Source organism: Balaenoptera borealis (genome assembly GCF_965194805.1).
Source record: "Balaenoptera borealis genome assembly, chromosome: 11".
NCBI lineage: Eukaryota > Metazoa > Chordata > Mammalia > Artiodactyla > Balaenopteridae > Balaenoptera > Balaenoptera borealis.
The window spans coordinates 40289130-40307993 of NC_138868.1; the positions used below are offsets into that span (position 1 = coordinate 40289130).

At 34.3% G+C, this 18864-nt stretch overlaps 1 protein-coding gene and 1 long non-coding RNA gene across 6 annotated transcripts in view; one reads left to right on the forward strand and one right to left on the reverse strand.

Annotated features, from left to right (window-relative positions):
• Window positions 1-7144, reverse strand: part of LOC309605635 — an 82621-nt gene extending 75477 nt beyond the window's left edge. The window contains exon 1 of the long non-coding RNA XR_014231461.1: window positions 4991-7144. This is a non-coding gene — a long non-coding RNA (uncharacterized lncRNA). The remainder of the gene's footprint in view (window positions 1-4990) is intronic.
• SOX6 (SRY-box transcription factor 6) overlaps window positions 1-18864 on the forward strand; it is a 618861-nt gene that overhangs the window by 38788 nt on the left and 561209 nt on the right. The gene's annotated exons all lie outside the window — the stretch shown is intronic.

Below are 18864 nucleotides of genomic sequence, written 5' to 3' on the forward strand. Positions count from 1 at the left end.
GCAATTGCATTTGAAAACCTCTGGTCTTAGAGCAAGAGTTGAAATATTTTATAGTGTCATGGCTTAAAGAGGTCACTCTAAGGCATGCACTGTAGAGCCTGCATATCCCTAACTATTCTAGTTTCCAGTTTTAACAGGTTTTAACAGTTCCTTTGTGTGAATTCACCAAAGCTTTGGAAACTTCCCTATCCCATCTCCCACCCTCAGCATTTAAATCATATAAGTGGACTTCCTCTGCATTTTCTTGAGCCATTGCTGTCAAGGGTAGTCTGATATTAGGCATCAAAATATGCTAACTATGGCTGTAGTCTGAATCTTGTTTTCCTGGCAAAAAAGGGAAATAAACCCAAACTTCAAACTTTTGCTTTAATTAAAATAAGCTTTATAGACATGCATTTTAATGGTGCACTGATAGCCTAGGAAAATCAGGAGTTCAAAAATAAATATTGCCAGCATTCCTTAGGCTCAAGTAATAGCAACAAATATTGTGAAAATTACAGTTTAGAAAAGATGATAGTACAATACAATTAGTAAGGCATGAAAGGCAGTAGCAAGTAAACTGAGAGGTAGGGGTAAAGTGATTTTATTTATTTAAAAGGTGGAAAGCTGCATTTTTGTGTTTTGATTTTGCTATTTTAAAGATCTGTGTCTCACTTGCTACAATCACAAATTCCAACTGTGAATAATGGAAACTATTGAATGGGTGTATTGACTGCTCTTTTCAGTCTGTAACACACCTTCCTTGTTGGCACCAAAGAGCAATGAATGAGGCATTTTATTAAAACTGAGGCTCGTGGTTCTAATCAAAGGTCACTGGTTGGCTCTCACTTTTCAGTTTCAGATTTGTCTGTTTGATCAGGGGGCAGCAACGAAATTACTATGACAAAGACTTTGTACTAGGCTGTATCTGTCTGTTGAAACTTGAAAGTCTTTGGAACCGTGACGCTGACAGCATGTGAACACTGCAGGAATGTGCAAGCTGTGTAAGGTCTTAAAGAAACTTTTAAGTATCATCTTCCTTTTGTGTTGTTTGAAAGAGTTTCAGATACTATTAGGGTACTAGTGAAAAGGTGTTTTATTGATTAAAGAAGATTTTTTTTCTAGCAAATATGCATTAAGACAGTCTTCCTATTTTTCTGCTCAGTCCCTGCTTTATACAGCAAGTTCATTAACATGTAGATGTGCGGTGACTGAAGTCAGACTGCTTTTTACAGTGGAGTTGTCTTGATATAATGAGCTCCTCTTTAATGTTCAAAAAATTGTTGTTACTTTCTAAAAGGGGTTGTTTGTGAATTTCATTAAATTTAATCTCTTCAAACAATTTCAGCATTGTTCAGTTTACTACAATTAAAATGCGTTCTGATGCTAAAAAATCACTTTTTACAGATGTATCACAAATGTAAGCACTGTGAGAGGGGGTTTGTTTTTTACTTTGAAAGAAAAGCTGCTATTTAGCTGAGAATTCTCATTTTTTTAATTGGTGCTCCATATGGAAAATCAGAAGAGGGTACACTTACTGTATTGCTAAGCAGGCTAGTTTGCTTCTGAGGATTAGGTTTCACAACTAGTTCATTCAATCCCTGGACTAAAGCATTGGTCTAATCATAGTTGAAAAACAGGAGCCTTAACCTTGCCTTCTCAGTCTACTAGAGTACAACCCCTTCATCTTTAGAATGCTGCAAGTCTTGAGAAAGAACAGATATAATGAAGTTAGGTTTCTGCTTTGGACAAAAGTTCTCAAAGGGGCATATCAGAAACCTGACTAAATTCTCAGTTGCAAACCAGCAATTGTAGTTCATAGTGAATAGCTTCATTCTGTGTAAATTATCCTTTCCACTTGGGCAAGCATAACTTCCCCCTAGTCAGTAGGACTATGATATGGTATGAGAGCAATCCTTGGCATTTCTTGAACATTGGGCACAGAAAGAGGTAGAATGTCTTTCTAGAGAGTATTTAGCAGTTGGAAGGTTTAAAAATTCCCAGGTAGTCACAAGGAGATTTTTCAGGTGAATCCCAGGAAGGTTGGCTTGTGAAGGCAGGAGGTTAGGAAGCTGAGAATAAATTATTTGATTTCTTAAAGTTTTGGCCAGCCAGCAGTTTATAGAGCCATATGAGTCTTACTATGAACAGTGCTCAGGAAGGTGTTCTTCCAGGATGTTTCTTCTTGCTTTAGTTTTTAGCGGTCATTAACATAATGACAAAACATCTAGTGAAGTCAGGAATATACTCAGAGATTCTTGATAGTTGGCATTGCATAGATAAAATATTTTAGATGATTGGCTAATTTTTGAAATTGTGTTTTGACTTCTTGAGGACAGAGCCAGCATCTGAACATTAACAGGGGTCTTTAGTAGACTGAGATAATCACATCACTAAGTGGGCCTTTATAAGTCATTATGATGTAGCTACATAACAAAAGGGCTTAATCAGATATCTTTATTATCCAAAAGATAAGAAGACACTGTCATCTGAAAAAGGCACAATTCTTGTGTTGTATAAGGCATGAAATACTTCCATAGCCTTGTAGGTGCTAATAATGATGATAACAGTATACTGTTATTATCATATATAATGATAATAAATGATAATGTTGCTAATATTATCATTTATAATTATAAAGGTAATATTTTCAGATGACAAATAAGGATTATTTTCCAGTATATAAAGAGAAATTGGGACGGAAAGATGACATTTTATGAAAATTATAGTTAAATTTACTAGTTGTCATCAGTGTATTTAACAAGACTAACTGGAAACACTACATCCTGAGAATGTCATCAGAAGTTCTGGGATTCTGAAGCTTGGAAGACATATAATTGACATTGAAAAAGGAAAATTATGTGTGGCAATCATTTTATGGTATATAAGAATAATGAAAATGGAGAATAAAGTCAGAAATTCCTGGTCCCATAAGCACTCACAGTAGAGGCCTATGAATTTGTTTATCTACAGAATAAAATTTGTAAGCATTCTATATTTTATTAACTTCCCGTGCTTTTTATTATATGCAAAAGGCAATCAAACAAAGTGCACAACAATAATGTTTAAATATTAGCAGCAATTTGAATGAAAGTAAATTTATGATCAGGATAAAATGTTATTTGCTGAAAGCAAAGCCATATTACATGACTGGATACTGGATACTTTAATCTGAAATGTTAAATATTTGAATCAACATAGAAAATGTTGGAGATGCTTATCCTTGATTAATAACTAATGTTTTTATGATCACTTTTGCGTGTGATTCTGTGGTTATATTTGAACTATACCTTTAAAGAGGATGGCATAGTTACCCTTTGTTTTTGAATATTTGGGCCAAGAGAAGTAGTTGAAGTACTTTCATTTTTATGGGAGGAAATGTAAAAAAAATGATGTACTCTGAGAAAAAAATGAGTTAGAGCAGCATTGCAGGGAGTTTTTAGAATATCTGACCATTTAGTATATTTTTCAGCCATAGTTCCATTTATTTCAGTCAGGTTTAACCAATGGCGGGAGAGTGTTGCTGATTTGAGGACGGGTAATTTCAGTGCTTTTGACGTGCTTCTTTTCTCATTTTTAGGCTATGACTGTAAGGAATCTCTGATAATTATGACTGAGTAATATCCTCAGCGATGCTGGCGATTTGAACTTATTACTAAACAATCTGTTTCCAGTGATGATTATGTATTCATTTAACGACCTTTTGTTAGACGCTTGAGGTATAAGATACTGTAGAATATAATTAAGAGCTGTGATATTCTTTTTTTTTTGAATTTTTGAATTTTATTTATTTATTTTTACAGCAGGTTCTTATTAGTTATCTATTTTATACATATTAGTGTATACATGTCAATCCCAATCTCCCAATTCACCCCACAACCCCCCCACCCCCCCCACTTTCCCCCCTTGGTGTCCATACGTTTGTTCTCTACATCTGTGTCTCAATTTCTGCCCTGCAAACCAGTTCATCTATACCATTTTTCTAGGTTCCACATATATGCGTTAATATAAGATATTTGTTTTTCTCTTTATGACTTACTTCACTCTGTATGACAGTCTCTAGATGGATATCTACAAATAACATCTCTACAAATGACTCAATTTCGTTCCTTTTAATGGCTGAGTAATATTCCATTGTATATATGTACCCCAACTTCTTTATCCATAGGTCTGTCGATGGGCATTTAGGTTGTTTCCATGTCCTGGCTATTGTAAATAGTGCTGCAGTGAACACTGGGGTGCATGTGTCTTTTTGAATTATGGTTTTCTCTGGGTATATGCCCAGTAGTGGGATTGCTGGGTCATAAGGTAATTCTATTTTTAGTTTTTTAAGGAACCTCCATACTGTTCTCCATAGTGGCTGTATCAATTTACATTCCCACCAACAGTGCAAGAGGGTTCCCTTTTCTCCACACCCTCTCCAGCATTTGTTGTTTGTAGATTTTCTGATGATGCCCATTCTGACTGGTGTGAGGTGATACCTCATTGTAGTTTTGATTTGCATTTCTCTGATAATTAGTGATGTTGAGCATCTTTTCATGTGCTTCGTGGCTGTCTGTATGTCTTCTTTGGAGAAATGTCTATTTAGGTCTTCTGCCCATTTTTGGATTGGGGTGTTTGTTTCTTTAATATTGAGCTGCATGAGCTGTTTATATATTTTGGAGATTAATCCTTTGTCCATTGATTCGTTTGCGAATATTTTCTCCCATTCTGAGGGTCGTCTTTTCATCTTGTTTGTAGTTTCCTTTGCTGTGCAAAAGTTTTAAGTTTCATTAGGTCCCATTTGTTTATTTTTGTTTTTATTTCCATTACTCAAGGAGGTGGATCAAAAAAGATCTTGCTGTGATTTATGGCAATGTGTGTTCTTCCTATGTTTTCCTGTAAGAGTTTTATAGTGTCTGGTCTTACATTTAGGTCTCTAATCCATTTTGAGTTTATTTTTGTGTATGGTGTTAGGGAGTGTTCTAATTTCATTCTTTTACATGTAGCTGTCCAGTTTTCCAAGCACCACTTATTGAAGAGACTGTCTTTTCTCCATTGTATATCCTTGCCTCCTTTGTCATAAATTAGTTGGCCATAGGTGTGTGGGTTTATCTCTGGGCTTTCTATCCTGTTCCATTGATCTATATTTCTGTCTTTGTGCCAGTACCATATTGTCTTGATTACTGTAGCTTTGTAGTATAGTCTGAAGTCAGGGAGTCTGATTCCTCCAGCTCTGCTATTTTTCCCTCAAGACTGCTTTGGCTATTTGGGGTCTTTTGTGTCTCCATACAAATTTTAAGATTTTTGGTTCTAGTTCTGTAAGAAATGCCATTGGTAATTTGATAGGGATTGCATCGAATCTGTAGATTGCTTTGGGTAGTATAGTCATTTTCACAATATTGATTCTTGCAATCCAAGAACATGGTATATCTCTCCATCTGTTTGTATCATCTTTAATTTCTTTCATCAGTGTCTTATATTTTTCTGCATACAGGTCTTTTGTCTCCCTAGGTAGGTTTATTCCTAGGTATTTTATTCTTTTTGTTGCAATGGTCAATGGGAGTGTTTCCTTAATTTCTCTTTCAGATCTTTCGGTGTTAGTGTATAGGAATGCAAGAGATTTCTGTGCATTAATTTTGTATCCTGCAACTTTACCAAATTCATTGATTAGCTCTAGTAGTTTTGTGGTGGCATCTTTAGGATTCTCTATGTATAGTATCATGTCATCTGCAAACAGTGACAGTTTTACTTCTTCTTTTCCAATTTGTATTCCTTTTATTTCTTTTTCTTCTCTGATTGCTGTGCCTAAGACTTCCAAAACTATGTTGAATAATAGTGGCGAGATTGGACATCCTTGTCTCGTTCCTGATCTTAGAGGAGATGCTTTCAGTTTTTCACCACTGAGAATGATGTTTGCTGTGGGTTTGTCGTATATATGGCCTTTATTACTTTGAGGTAGTTTCCCTCTATGCCCACTTTCTGGAGAGTTTTTATCATAAATGGGTGCTGAATTTTGTCAGAAGCTTTTTCTGCATCTATTGAGATGATCATATGGTTTTTATTCTTCAATTTGTTAATATGGTGTATCACATTGATTGATTTGTGTATATTGAAGAATCCTTGCATCCCTGGGATAAATCCCACTTGATCATGGTGTATGATCCTTTTAATGTGTTGTTGGATTCTGTTTGCTAGTATTTTGTTGAGGATTTTTGCATCTATATTTATCAGTGATATTGGTGTGTAATTTTCTTTTTTTGTGGTATCTTTGTCTGGTTTTGGTATCAGGGTGATGGTGGCCTCATAGAATGAGTTTGAGAGTGTTCCTTCCTCTGCAATTTTTTGGAAGAGTTTGAGAAGGATGGGTGTTAGCTCTTCTCTAAATGTTTGATAGAATTCACCTGTGAAGCCATCTGGTCCTGAACTTTTGTTTGTTGGAAGATTTTTAATCACAGTTTCAATTTCATTACTTGTGATTGGTCTGTTCATATTTTCTGTTTCTTCCTGATTCAGTCTTGGAAGGTTATACCTTTCTAAGAATTTGTCCATTTTTTCCAGGTTGTCCATTTTATTGGTATAGAGTTGCTTGTAGTAGTCTCTTAGTATGCTTTGTATTTCTGTGGTGTCTGTTGTAACTATTCCTTTTTCATTTGTAATTTTATTGATTTGAGTCCTCTCCCTCTTTTTCTTGATGAGTCTGGCTAATGGTTTATCTATTTTTTTTATCTCCTCAAAGAACCAGCTTTTAGTTTTATTGATCTTTTCTATTGTTTTCTTTGTTTCTATTTAATTTATTTCTGCTCTGATCTTTATGATTTCTTTCCTTCTGCTAACTTTGGGTTTTGTTTGTTCTTCTGTCTCTAGTTCCTTTAGGTGTAAGGTTAGATTGTTTATTTGAGATTTTTCTTGTTTCTTGAGGTAGGCTTGTATAGTTATAAACTTCTCTCTTAGAACTGCTTTTGCTGCATCCCATAGGTTTTGGATCGTCGTGTTTTCATTGTCATTTGTCTCTAGGTATTTTTTGATTTCCTCTTTGATTTCTTCAGTGATCTCTTGGTTATTTACTAACGTATTTTTTAGCCTTCATGTGCTCGTGTTTTTTACGGTTTTTTTCCCTGTAATTGATTTCTAATATCATAACGTTGTGGTCAGAAAAGACGCTTGATGTGATTTCAATTTTCTTAAATTTACTGAGGCTTGATTTGTGACCCAAGATGTGATCTATCCTGGAGAATGTTCTGTGCTCACTTGAGAAGAAAGTGTAATCTGCTGTTTTTGGATGGAATGTCCTATAAATATCAATTAAATCTATCTAGTCTGTTGTGTCATTTAGAGCTTGTGTTTCCTTATTGATTTTCTGTCTGGATAATCTGTCCATTGGTGTAAGTGAGGTGTTAAAGTCCCCCACAATTATTGTGTTACTGTTGATTTCCTCTTTTAAAGCTGTTAGCAGTTGCCTTATGTATTGAAGTGCTCCTATGTTGGGTGCATATATTTATAATTGTTATATCTTCTTATTGGATTGATCCCTTGATCATTATGTAGTGTCCTTCCTTGTCTCTTGTAACATTCTTTATTTTAAATCTATTTTATCTGACATGAGTATTGCCACTCCAGCTTCTTTTGATTTCCATTTGCATGGAATATCTTTTTCCATCCCCTCATTTTCAGTATGTATGTGTCCCTAGGTCTGAAGTGGGTACCTTGTAGACAGCATATATATATGGGTCTTGTTTTTGTATCCATTCAGCAAGCCTGTGTCTTTTGGTTGGAGCATTTAATCCATTCACGTTTAAGGTAATTATCAATATGTATGTTCCTATGACCATTTTCTGAATTGTTTTGGGTTTGTTTTTGTAAGTCCTTTTCTTCTCTTGTGTTTCCCACTTAAAGAAGTTCCTTTAGCATTTGTTGTAGAGCTGGTTTGGTGGTGCTGAATTTTCTTAGCTTTTGCTTGTCTGTAAAGCTTTTGATTTCTCCATTGAATCTGAATGAGATCCTTGCTGGGTAGAGTAATCTTGGTTGTAGGTTCTTCCCTTTCATCACTTTAAGTATATCATGCCACTCCCTTCTGGCTTGTAGAGTTTCTGCTGAGAAATCAGCTGTTAACCTTATGGGAGTTCCCTTGTATGTTATTTGTCGTTTTTCCTTTGCTGCTTTCAATAACTTTTCTTTGTCTTTAATTTTTGCCAATTAGATTACTATGTGTCTCGGCGTGTTTCTCCTTGGGTTTATCCTGTATGGGACTCTCTGCGCTTCCTGGACTTGGGTGGCTGTTTCCTTTCCCATGTAAGGGAAGTTTTCTACTATAATCTCTTCAAATATTTTCTCAAGTCCTTTCTGTCTCTCTTCTCCTTCTGGGACCCCTATAATGCGAATGTTGTTGCATTTAATGTTGTCCCAGAGGTCTCTTAGGCTGTCTTCATTTCTTTTCATTCTTTTTTCTTTATTCTCTTCCGTGGCAGTGAATTCCAGCATTCTGTCTTCCAGGGCTCTTATTCGTTCTTCTGCCTCAGTTACTCTGCTATTGATTCCTTCTAGTGTATTTTTCATTTCAGTTATTTTATTGTTCATCTCTGTTTGTTTGTTCTTTAATTCTTCTAGGTGTTTGTTCTTTCATTCTTCTAGGTCTTTGTTAAACATTTCTTGCATCTTCTCAATCTTTGCCTCCATTCTTTTTCCAAGGTCCTGGATCATCTTCACTATCATTATTCTGAATTCTTTTTCTGGAAGGTTTCCTATCTCCACTTCATTTAGTTGTTTTTCTGGGTTTTTATCTTGTTCCTTCATCTGCTACATAGCCCTCTGCCTTTTCACCTTGTCTATCTTTCTGTGAATGTGGTTTTTGTTCCACAGGCTGCAGGATTGCAGTTCTTCTTGCTTCTGCTGTCTGCCCTCTGGTGGATGAGGCTATCTAAGAGGCTTGTGCAAGTTTCCTGATGGGAGGGACTGGTGGTTGGTAGAGCTGGGTGTTGCTCTGGTGGGCAGAGCTCAGTAAAACTTTAATCCACTTGTCTACTGATGGGTGGGGCTGGGTTCCCTCCCTGTTGGTTGTTTGGCCCGCGGCAACCCAACACTGGAGCCTACCCGGCTCTTTGGTGGGGCTAATGGTGGACTCTGGGAGGGCTCATGCCAAGGACTACTTCCCAGAACTTCTGCTGCCAGTGTCCTTGTCCTCAAGATGAGCCACAACCACCCCCTGCCTCTGCAGGAGACCCTCCAACACTAGCAGGTAGGTCTGGTTCAGTCTCTCCTGGGGTCACTGCTCCTTCCCCTGGGTCCTGATGCACACACTACTTTGTGTGTGCCCTCTAAGAGTGCAGTCTTTGTTTCCCCCAGTCCTGTTGAAGTCCTGCAATCAAGTCCCACTAGCCTTCAAAGTCTGATTCTCTAGGAATTCCTCCTCCCGTTGCTGGACTCCCAGGTTGGGAAGCCTGACCTGGGGCTCAGAACCTTCACTCCAGTGGGTGGACTTCTGTGGTATAAGTGTTCTCCAGTTTGTGAGTCACCCACCCAGCAGTTATGGGATTTGATTTTATTGTGATTGTGCCCCTCCTACCATCTCATTGTGGCTTCTCCTTTGTCTTTGGATGTGGGGTATCTTTTTTGGTGAGTTCCAGTGTCTTCCTGTAGATGCTTGTTCAGCAGTTAGTTGTGATTCCGGTGCTCTTGCAAGAGGGAGTGAGCGCACGTCCTTCTACTCTGCCATCTTGAACCAATCTCAAGAGCTGTGATATTCTTTAGTGTACGTTCTCATTTTGAATCAAACATAATAAAGTTTTGATTCATTTTCTTTTACATAAAAAGTATAAATATCAAAAACCTGGAAGTAAAAAAAAACCCAAAAACCTGGAAGTAGTATGTCAGTTTTTTCTGATTAAGATATCGAGATCAGAATCTTGAGAAGGAAACATGTATATTAAAAAGCCCATCTGGATATAGAATTACCAAAACATATTACTGAATTATTGGTAAATATAAATTTTTAAATCATTTTACTTAGCTAGTCAAGAGCACTTGGTGGAAGGCACTTCTATTTATTAATATGTTCATCGTATCTCTACTTTTAAAAGTGATTTAACTTTCCGGTGTGTGAAATTCTTCTGGTAAAATTTTTTATATGTTTAAGACTTTATATGTAATAATAAGGACAATATATTTTATTTAAGAAAAACATCTAAATGCTTAAATTACTCATCATACCTGAGCAAAAATAATTTAAGAAAAGAAATAATTATAGTTATCTTGGTTGATGATCAGCTAATTAGTGGTAATTTAAATTCAATAAGTGTACACAGTGAAAGATTTAATGAGTTTTCATAGCATTGTCAACTTTTTAATGTATAAGTTAAAAAAATTATTTTCCTTTGAAGATTGTTGTATTTTTAAAGTGTTATTGATACCACAGATTCTATTTGATTGTTTGTTTATTTATATATTTATTTTTGGTTGTGAATTTTGCAGATTACCCTGCTGGCTAGTATGTGATTGAGATTGAGATGTTTTCCATTTTTATATATTTCCATGTGAAACATTCAGAGAAGTAATCCTCCACATCTTTTAAGCAGTCAATGACCTTATCTTTTGCCAAAATCAAATGACATTCAATACTGATACTATGGAGAGAGGAATCAAAATAGACACCTAATTATAATTACTTTTTCCCCATCATTATATCACTACGTGCAGAACAACTGATTTTTAAGAAATCACACAACTGCTGAATTTTGGCAGGTACAAAAGGTTTTTCTCATTGCTTCTCTCACCCTCCCCCTTCCTGCTTTCATCACATGTACGTTTACTGGGACAGTTCAGACTGACCTCTTTCTTGAAAGATTTAGTTTGAATTTTAATAGTTTATAGGAAGTAGAAGTGTAAAGGAAGGTTAATATGTTTATGATTGCTTCATATTTTCAGAAATCCTTTATGGTACAGTTCAGTTTTTAAGAGTGTAAGGATAGTTTTGGGTAATCTTGTGGAAATGACTATAAAGCCTTGGACCAAATACTATACAGCTAGCTTCCAGAGTTACTGCTTTTGCAACAAAATCCAACTGTGAGCAATATAAAGGCAGAGACTACACTTCTTAACTTTTCTAACCTAGTACATAGTATTGTGCCTGGTGCATAGTAGATATTCAATAGTTGCTGAAAGAGCAAAGGAAGATAGGATGTGAAGGAAGGAGGAAGGAGAAAAAAACATAGGTTGATTGGACAAAGTGTTAAATCCCATGTTACCCTGTTGTGTGTGTGTGTGTATGTGTTTGGCTGATGCATTGCTCTCCCAGACCAAAAACTAACAGGGCATGAACATGGTATAATTTACACTGAACATGAACATGGTATAATTTTGAGAATCCTGTCATTGCAGGGGTTTAAGTACTTTTATTTGCTGTTAGTTCACAGTGGCTCAATCCTTTTTTTCCTGTTCATTTTTGTTGGATAGTATTGGGAATAATATAAGTAGGGTTGCATATGACATTTCAAGGAAAGCTTTGATGATGACTATCATTATATTTCTTGTCTCTTCTCTTAAAACTGCAGATCCCTGTGACAAATTCTCCTTTTGAATGGGCTGAATACCACCTCACAATAGGGGCTACCACTTCGTGTTCAGTCTTGTTCACCACACTAAGACACTTCAAATACTCTGTAACATGTATATGATATTTAAGAGTCAAAAATACCTGCTAGGTAGCCAGTTGACATAAAGTGGTTTATTACTCATCTTTTAGATAAGATCCTTGATGAAATGGTGTTAGAACTTAGGACAGGTAAAGGACCTGAATAATAGAGTCCATGCTTTTGTTGTAAGTCAGCAATGAAACACGTCTATCCTGTCTTTATGAATTTGTTGTCATTTTATTTACCGTTAATTTTATCCTGGCTCTCTTCTGAGTCAGAGGCACCAGTCTACATTAGATGGCCCTAGGATCAATGCCACTTTAAAGATATGGTCTCCATTGGGAGATGTGGATACTGGATTGTAGCCACTTACACACTTCTGTATTAAAATGTTATCATTTCAAGTGTCTTCCTTTTACAGGTAGTTTCGTTAATAAAAGGAAAGTTATTAGTTAGAGAAAGAATGTATTTTTGAAGATGATAAATTCCTAGGTTTAAAGCATAGATTTTTAATCCTTTTGTTGACACCACTGTTTAATAATTGTTATTTTTATTATGAAATATAATAGTCATTGTGTAAAATGATCCCCATGTTCATACAGTGTTATTTCTCAAATAATTACATATCAAATATTTTTTATTCCCTTCTAGATAGGTATTATACAATGCCATACTAATTTTCCAGTTCTCCAATTTTGTCATAGTTCTATGATGTTTACCAAATCAACCTAACTTAAGAGTGTCAGCCCAGAGTAGGCTATAATTGTTTATGGCACAGAGGATCTCATTCTAACATTTTAGGTCTTAATTTATAACTTCTAGGAATGTTATATAAAGCTTTAAAAAAAACCCTTTGGTTTCCTGAGAGACCTGAACCTCACTCTTCTGTAACTCCCAATTTGGGCAATATAAAGTACATATTTCTTTATAAAATGCATGGATAGCAACAGCTTGTTACTAAATGTTTAGAAAAATTACTTTCATTTGTGGAAGGCTCTAATTATTGTTGTGTGAAATAAATGTTTTCCTCAATCTTATTCATTTGACTGGACTAGTAAACTCTTAAGTATGAATAGATAAAAACAAAACTTCCATACTAATTCATAGAGTGAGATATATTTTGATTGCATGCCTTTTTTGGGGAGATGGGGCAGTAAATAAGCTGATCTTTGTAAATTACATAAATCTCACTTTTGGGCTGGAGAATTTTCATCCCACATTTAGGTTTTTACAGTGAATTTTATTTGTAAAATGTCAGCTATAAACATGTATTTTCCTGTTTTTATTTTACCTCAGTGGATTTTTATGATTAACAAATTTTTTAAAGCATAACCTCTGTTTTACTTTATAATTTGTCAAAAGTACTAATTTATTTTGGGATCATGTATATTAAAGTTTAAGGTATTAGAGAAAATTTTAGGTGTTACTACAGTGATGTTTCTCTATATGTAATATTCGTGTGTCAATGAAATAATGCAAAATTGGGAAAATAGAAGCTATAGCTTATAGGTGTGTAAGAAAAATGTGCAATACACATTTGATTAAAATGGTCTAGAATATTTATAGAAAACACTTTGAATTGTTAACTAAGAAATGCATAAAACATATTCTATTTGATCAGGTTTGTTTTTGAATAAATTTCTCATGTTAAAATTATTTTTGTGTTACTGCTTTACGTTTAACCCCTTATTTGTAAATATTATGGAATATATGCCAAATAGGAGAGTGTTGCATTGTATGAGTCTGTTTTTAAAGTGGGTTACTTGTAAATGGCACATAGTTGGGTCTTGGTTTTTATTCAGTCTGAAAATCTTTGCCTTTTATTTAGAGTGCCTAGACTATTTATATTTAATGTAGTTATCTATATGGTTGGGTTTAATTTACCATCTTTTTTTAAAAAATATGTTCCATTTATAGACTATTTAAAAAATGATTCCATTTTATCTCCACTGTCCTCCAATTAGCTTTTATAGTTTTAGGTTATATATTTAGATCTATATTAAGATCATTCAGCTTTATTTTTATGTATGGTATGATAGTGTGAGGTAAGATTTGAGTTTCAGTTTTTTTCTTTGCATGTGGCGCTCCAACTGTTCGCAACTATCTTTTGAAGAAATTACAAATTGTGAAAATTTTTTGTTTAAGTTCTCCATATAGTTACTTTTGTAAATACAGATTTCTATCTGGCATTATGTTTCTTCTACTGAGGAACTTCCTTTAATGTTTCTTGTAGTGCAGATCTGCTGCTGCTTCCAATTTTTTTTTGTCTGAAAAAGTCTTTTTCTTCACCTTCCTGTTATAAAGATATTTTTCTTAGGATTCTATATTGGCAGTGTTTTCCCCCCAATATTTTAAAGGTGTTACTTCATGCATAGCTTCTAATGAAGAGTCTGCTATCACCACATTGCCATGTCTATATTTATTGTCATCTCCACCCCCCCGCACTGTTTTTAAGATGCTCTCTTTACCACTGTTTTGCAGTAATTTTATTGATGTACCATATGTCTTTTAAATGTGGTTTCTTTATGTTTCTTCTGCTTGTGCTTTGTTAAACTTCTTGGCTCTATGGGTTTATAGTTTTCTTCAAATTTTTAAACCTTGGGTTGTATTTCTCACTCTTTCTCCTCTCTTTTAGGATTATACTTGCATGTATGCTAGACTACTGATGCCCTGTTTGTTTTTTAAGTTCTTCTTTTCTGAGTGCTTTAATCATTTATTTCTATTGCTCTGTCTTCAACTGTTAATCCTATTCAGTGTATTTTTCATTTCAGATATTTTCCCTCTCTAGAAGTTATGCATCTTTTTAATATATTCCATTTTTCTTCTTAACATGTTCATGTTTTTCTCTATATTTTTGAACATATGGAACACATTTTAATAGCTGTTTTAATATCCTTATCTGCTAATTTCATCATCTCTGTCATTACTGGGTCTATTTCTATTAATTGATTTTTCTCCTGGTTATGGGTCATATTTTCCTGTTTCTTCACAAGCCTGTAATTTTTTAAAGCTTTTAAAATTATTGTGGTAATAGTCATATAATGTAAATTAATAGTTTCAGCAATTTTAAGTGTACAATTCAGTGGCATAATGTTGAAAAACCATCACCACTATCTAGATCCAGAACATTTTCATCACTCCAAACATAAAACTATACCTTTTAAACAGTCACTCTCTATTTCTCTCTCCCTTCAGCCCCTGGCAATCACTAATCTTTCTGTCTCTATGGATTTTTGTATTCTAATTATTTCATATAAATGGCATCATACAATGTGGCCTTTGTGTTTGGCTTCTTTTGTTTAGCATATTTTCTAGGTTCATCTATGTTGTAGCACATAGCAATACTTCATCTATTTTTATGGCTGAATAATATTCTATTATATGGCTATACCTTAATTTATTTATTCATTTATCAGTTGATGGACATTTGGGTTGTTTCTACCTTTTGGCTATTGTGAAATAGTGCTGCTATGAACATTCATGTATAAGTTTTTTTTGAACATCTGTTCTCAGTTTTTTTACAACAGTACCTAGGAGTGGAATGGCTGTGTCATATGCTAATTCTGTGTTTATCATAACAGGAACTGCACAGTTTTTTTTTTTTTTTTTCTACAGTGGCTGCACCATTTTACATTCCATCAGTAATGTATGAGGGTTCCATTTTCTCTGCATACTCATCAACACTTGCTATTGTCTGCTTTTTAAAAAAATTATAGTTATCCTAGTGTACGTTAAGTGGTATCTTGTGGTTTTGACTTGCATTTTTCTAATGAATAATGATGTTGAGCATCTTTTCATATGCTTATTGGCCATTTGTATATTTTCTTTGGGAAATATCTGTTCAAATCTTTTGCTCATCTTAAAATTGGTTTGTCTTTTCTTTGTTGAGTTGTAAAAGTTTTTTTTAAATGTATTGTGGGTATTAGACCTCAATTAGATATATTATTTGCAAATATTTCCCCCATTCTTTGGGTTTTAACTTTCTTAATGGTGTTCTATGATGCACAGAAGTTTTTAATTTTGATGAAGTCCAATATATATATTCTTTCTTTTGTTACTTGTACTTTTGGTATCATATCTAAAAAATCATTGCCAAATCCAAAGCCATGAAGATTTACCCCTATGTTTTTTTCTAAGAGTTTTATAGTTTTAGTTCCATATAGATCTTTGGTCTATTTTGTTTTTGTATATGGTGTGAGCAAGGTATCTTACGTGTGAATATCCAGGTTTCCTAGCACTGTTTGTGGAAGAGATTATCCTTTCCCCAAGGGTTTTGGTACCCTTGTTAAAAATCAGTTAACCATAGATGCATAGGTTTATTTCTAGGCTGTTGTTTTCTATTACATTTATCTATATGTTTATCTTTATGCTGGCACCACACTGTTTTGACTACTGTAGCTTTGTAGTGAATTTTGAATTGGAAAGTGTGAGTTCTCCATCTTAGTTCTTTTTTTCAAGATTGTTTTGGATATTAAGGGTCCCTTGCAATTTCATATAAATTTTAGGACCAGCTTTTCCATTTCTGCAAAAATGGCCATTATATTTTGATAAGGATTGTATTGAATCTGTAGATCCATTTGGGGAGTATTGCCATCTTAATAATATTGTCTTACAATCTATGAACATGAGCTGTCTTTCTATTTATTTAGGTTTTCATTAATCTCTTTCAGTAACGTTTTATAAGGCTTGTAATTTTTGATTAAATGATGAGCATTGTGAATTTTATGATATTGAATGCCAGATTTTGTTTTATTCCTTTAAATAATATTGTGATGTGTCTGGCACATAAAGTTACTTGGAATTAGTCAAATGAGGCTTGCTTTTAAGCTTTTTGAGTTAGGCATCATGTTCTAGGAATAATTAAGCCCACTACTTGATGAGACCTTTTTGATAACTTTTCTCAATGTCTATATATTTTGAAGTCTTTTCCTCTGTAGCTGGTGGGAATACACACTATTGTCAGCCCTGCGTAGGCTTCATACATTTTCAAACTACTGTTTTACCTTAGTTACTTTTCCAGAGTAGGGTAATTTCCTCTAACCTATATGCAGATCTCTATTCAGCCAAAGACTGAATAGGACCCCTCTGCCCATCCCCGAATCCCTTTCTCTGTGTAGCATTCTTCTTTTTTAAGTTCTCTTCCCTGTTAATTCTAGCCTTTTGGTCTCTCTGGTCTTTAACCTTTGTTCTTCAACTCAGCTAGACCTCTGGGCTCTTGTTTGGGATCCCCCTGTCCGTACTGTGGCCTAAAGACTTTAGGAGCAATCACAGGCTCACCCCATTTGTTCCTTTCTTCTCAGGAATGATAGTCCTGCACTGCCTATTGTTCAGTTTCTGAAAATCATAGTTTCATATATTTCAGTTTCTAGTTGTTTAAGGTGGCAGGTTACTTCAATATTGTCAGAAGTAGGAGTTGTGAATCACTGTATCAAAGAAAAGTCAAATTGAACTTTCATTGATGTAAAATGAAGAGGAGAACACCTTAATTCTTGTGTAGTGCCTGGATGAATTTAGGCACCCTCATTAACAAATTTATCTTAAAAGTTGAATACATCCTTAATGCTAGTTAATTATTAGTGAGAATTTTTTTATTGTGCCATTTTCCAAGTAAATACTAGCTTAATGACACAATGTCCACAGTATTAAGAATTTTTTAAAAATTCAACCTTAAAAGCATAACATTCTAAGGATGAAAGGTGTGTGTGTGGTTGATGGAAGGCGAGATTGATCTTGAACTCGCTTGCTTCAATTTCTTCGTCTCTAGAATAAAGAAAACAATAATATAGTTGTTTTGATATATGTAATGTGATGTATGTAATGTGATATATGTAATGTGTTTTTAGGAGAGTGCCAGGCATATACTAAGTGCTGTATAGGTGTGAATCATTATTATTCTCTTAATCATAATCATTATTTTTATTATCATATGAGGAGACATGGAGGGAATTAGATCATGAAATTTAAAGCTATAAAAACATTTATATAATTTAATATCAAATTATGTCTGGATATATTAATTTTGAATATCCTTGGCATGAAGAGTTGAAGACGGAACCTGTAGTTTGGGCTAGTAATGTAGAGCTTAACAAAGAATTTTGTTCTGTGAAACTTCTGTATGTTAGCTAGCAAACTTTTTCCTCTTACATCTGTGATGTGATTACTGAAACCATCAATGTTGAGAACTGAAAGGAAATTAAGCTGAGATTTTTACTGGATTAGAAATGAAAAGATCTATAGCATAGCCATTCACATTTTAAATAGAGGCTCAGATTATTGATATTGTTAAACTCTAAAAATGATATGATAATTAGACTTTGGGGAAAAATATATGGTGGTATATATTGGTCTTCACAGTAAATGTATTCTAGAAAGTTGCATGTTCATTCAATTTTGGTTAGTTAATTTCACTTCCAAGTTCAGTATGGAGGAATGTACTACTAAAAAGAATATGCTTTTGAGGTAAAGAGTTCCTTAATAATAGACATTACTTGGTATATTAGTAAGTGCTCAATTAACATTTCTACCAAATTAATTTTTAAAACATTTTCTTGTAGCAGTGTGTGTATATGTAGACTGCTTTTGATTTGGAAATAAAATACTATGCCTTTTCAGAAGTGGAGGTACTAGACTAACTATGGGTAATATTAAATATAATATTATCCATCACTTACCAATCAGGTCCCTGAAGCTGGAAAAAGTACTCCACTGAGTTCATCACAGTCTTTAAAATAATATCTGTTTGTTGAGCAAACTTTTGAATTCTAATCGTGCAGAGCATTGAGGTTACTTAAGAAATTAGGATTTTTGTTCATGCTATGTTTGGATTGGGTAATATTTCTGTTTTCGCTCAACAGAATTTAAATAGAGCTGCATACCTGATTCTGAAGTCTTCTTGATTTGCTCTTTCTGGAGTTATTAAAATTCTTAGTCACACTATTGATTAAAGTGCTCAAGTTTTTTTACCTTGCTGAATTCTGTAGGACAGGTTTGTTCTGGGAGATTTTTGTTTATAAACAGTTTAACTTAACAGTTCAAACAATTGCTGTAGAATTTTGCTTGTGAAGTTATGATTTATAGCATTATTTTTATAACACCAAAAAATAACCTTGCTACTATAGCTAGCAGCAGATTTGGAAACTCTAGGGTCTAGTGTGTGAAGTTATTGCACATGAATGGAGGGAGATGTTATTTCAGTGATATGTTTTTATTACTAGCTTCTGTTTTTATTAAGGATAATGAAAACCTTGTGTCTGGGCCTATGAACAAAACTAATGTGACC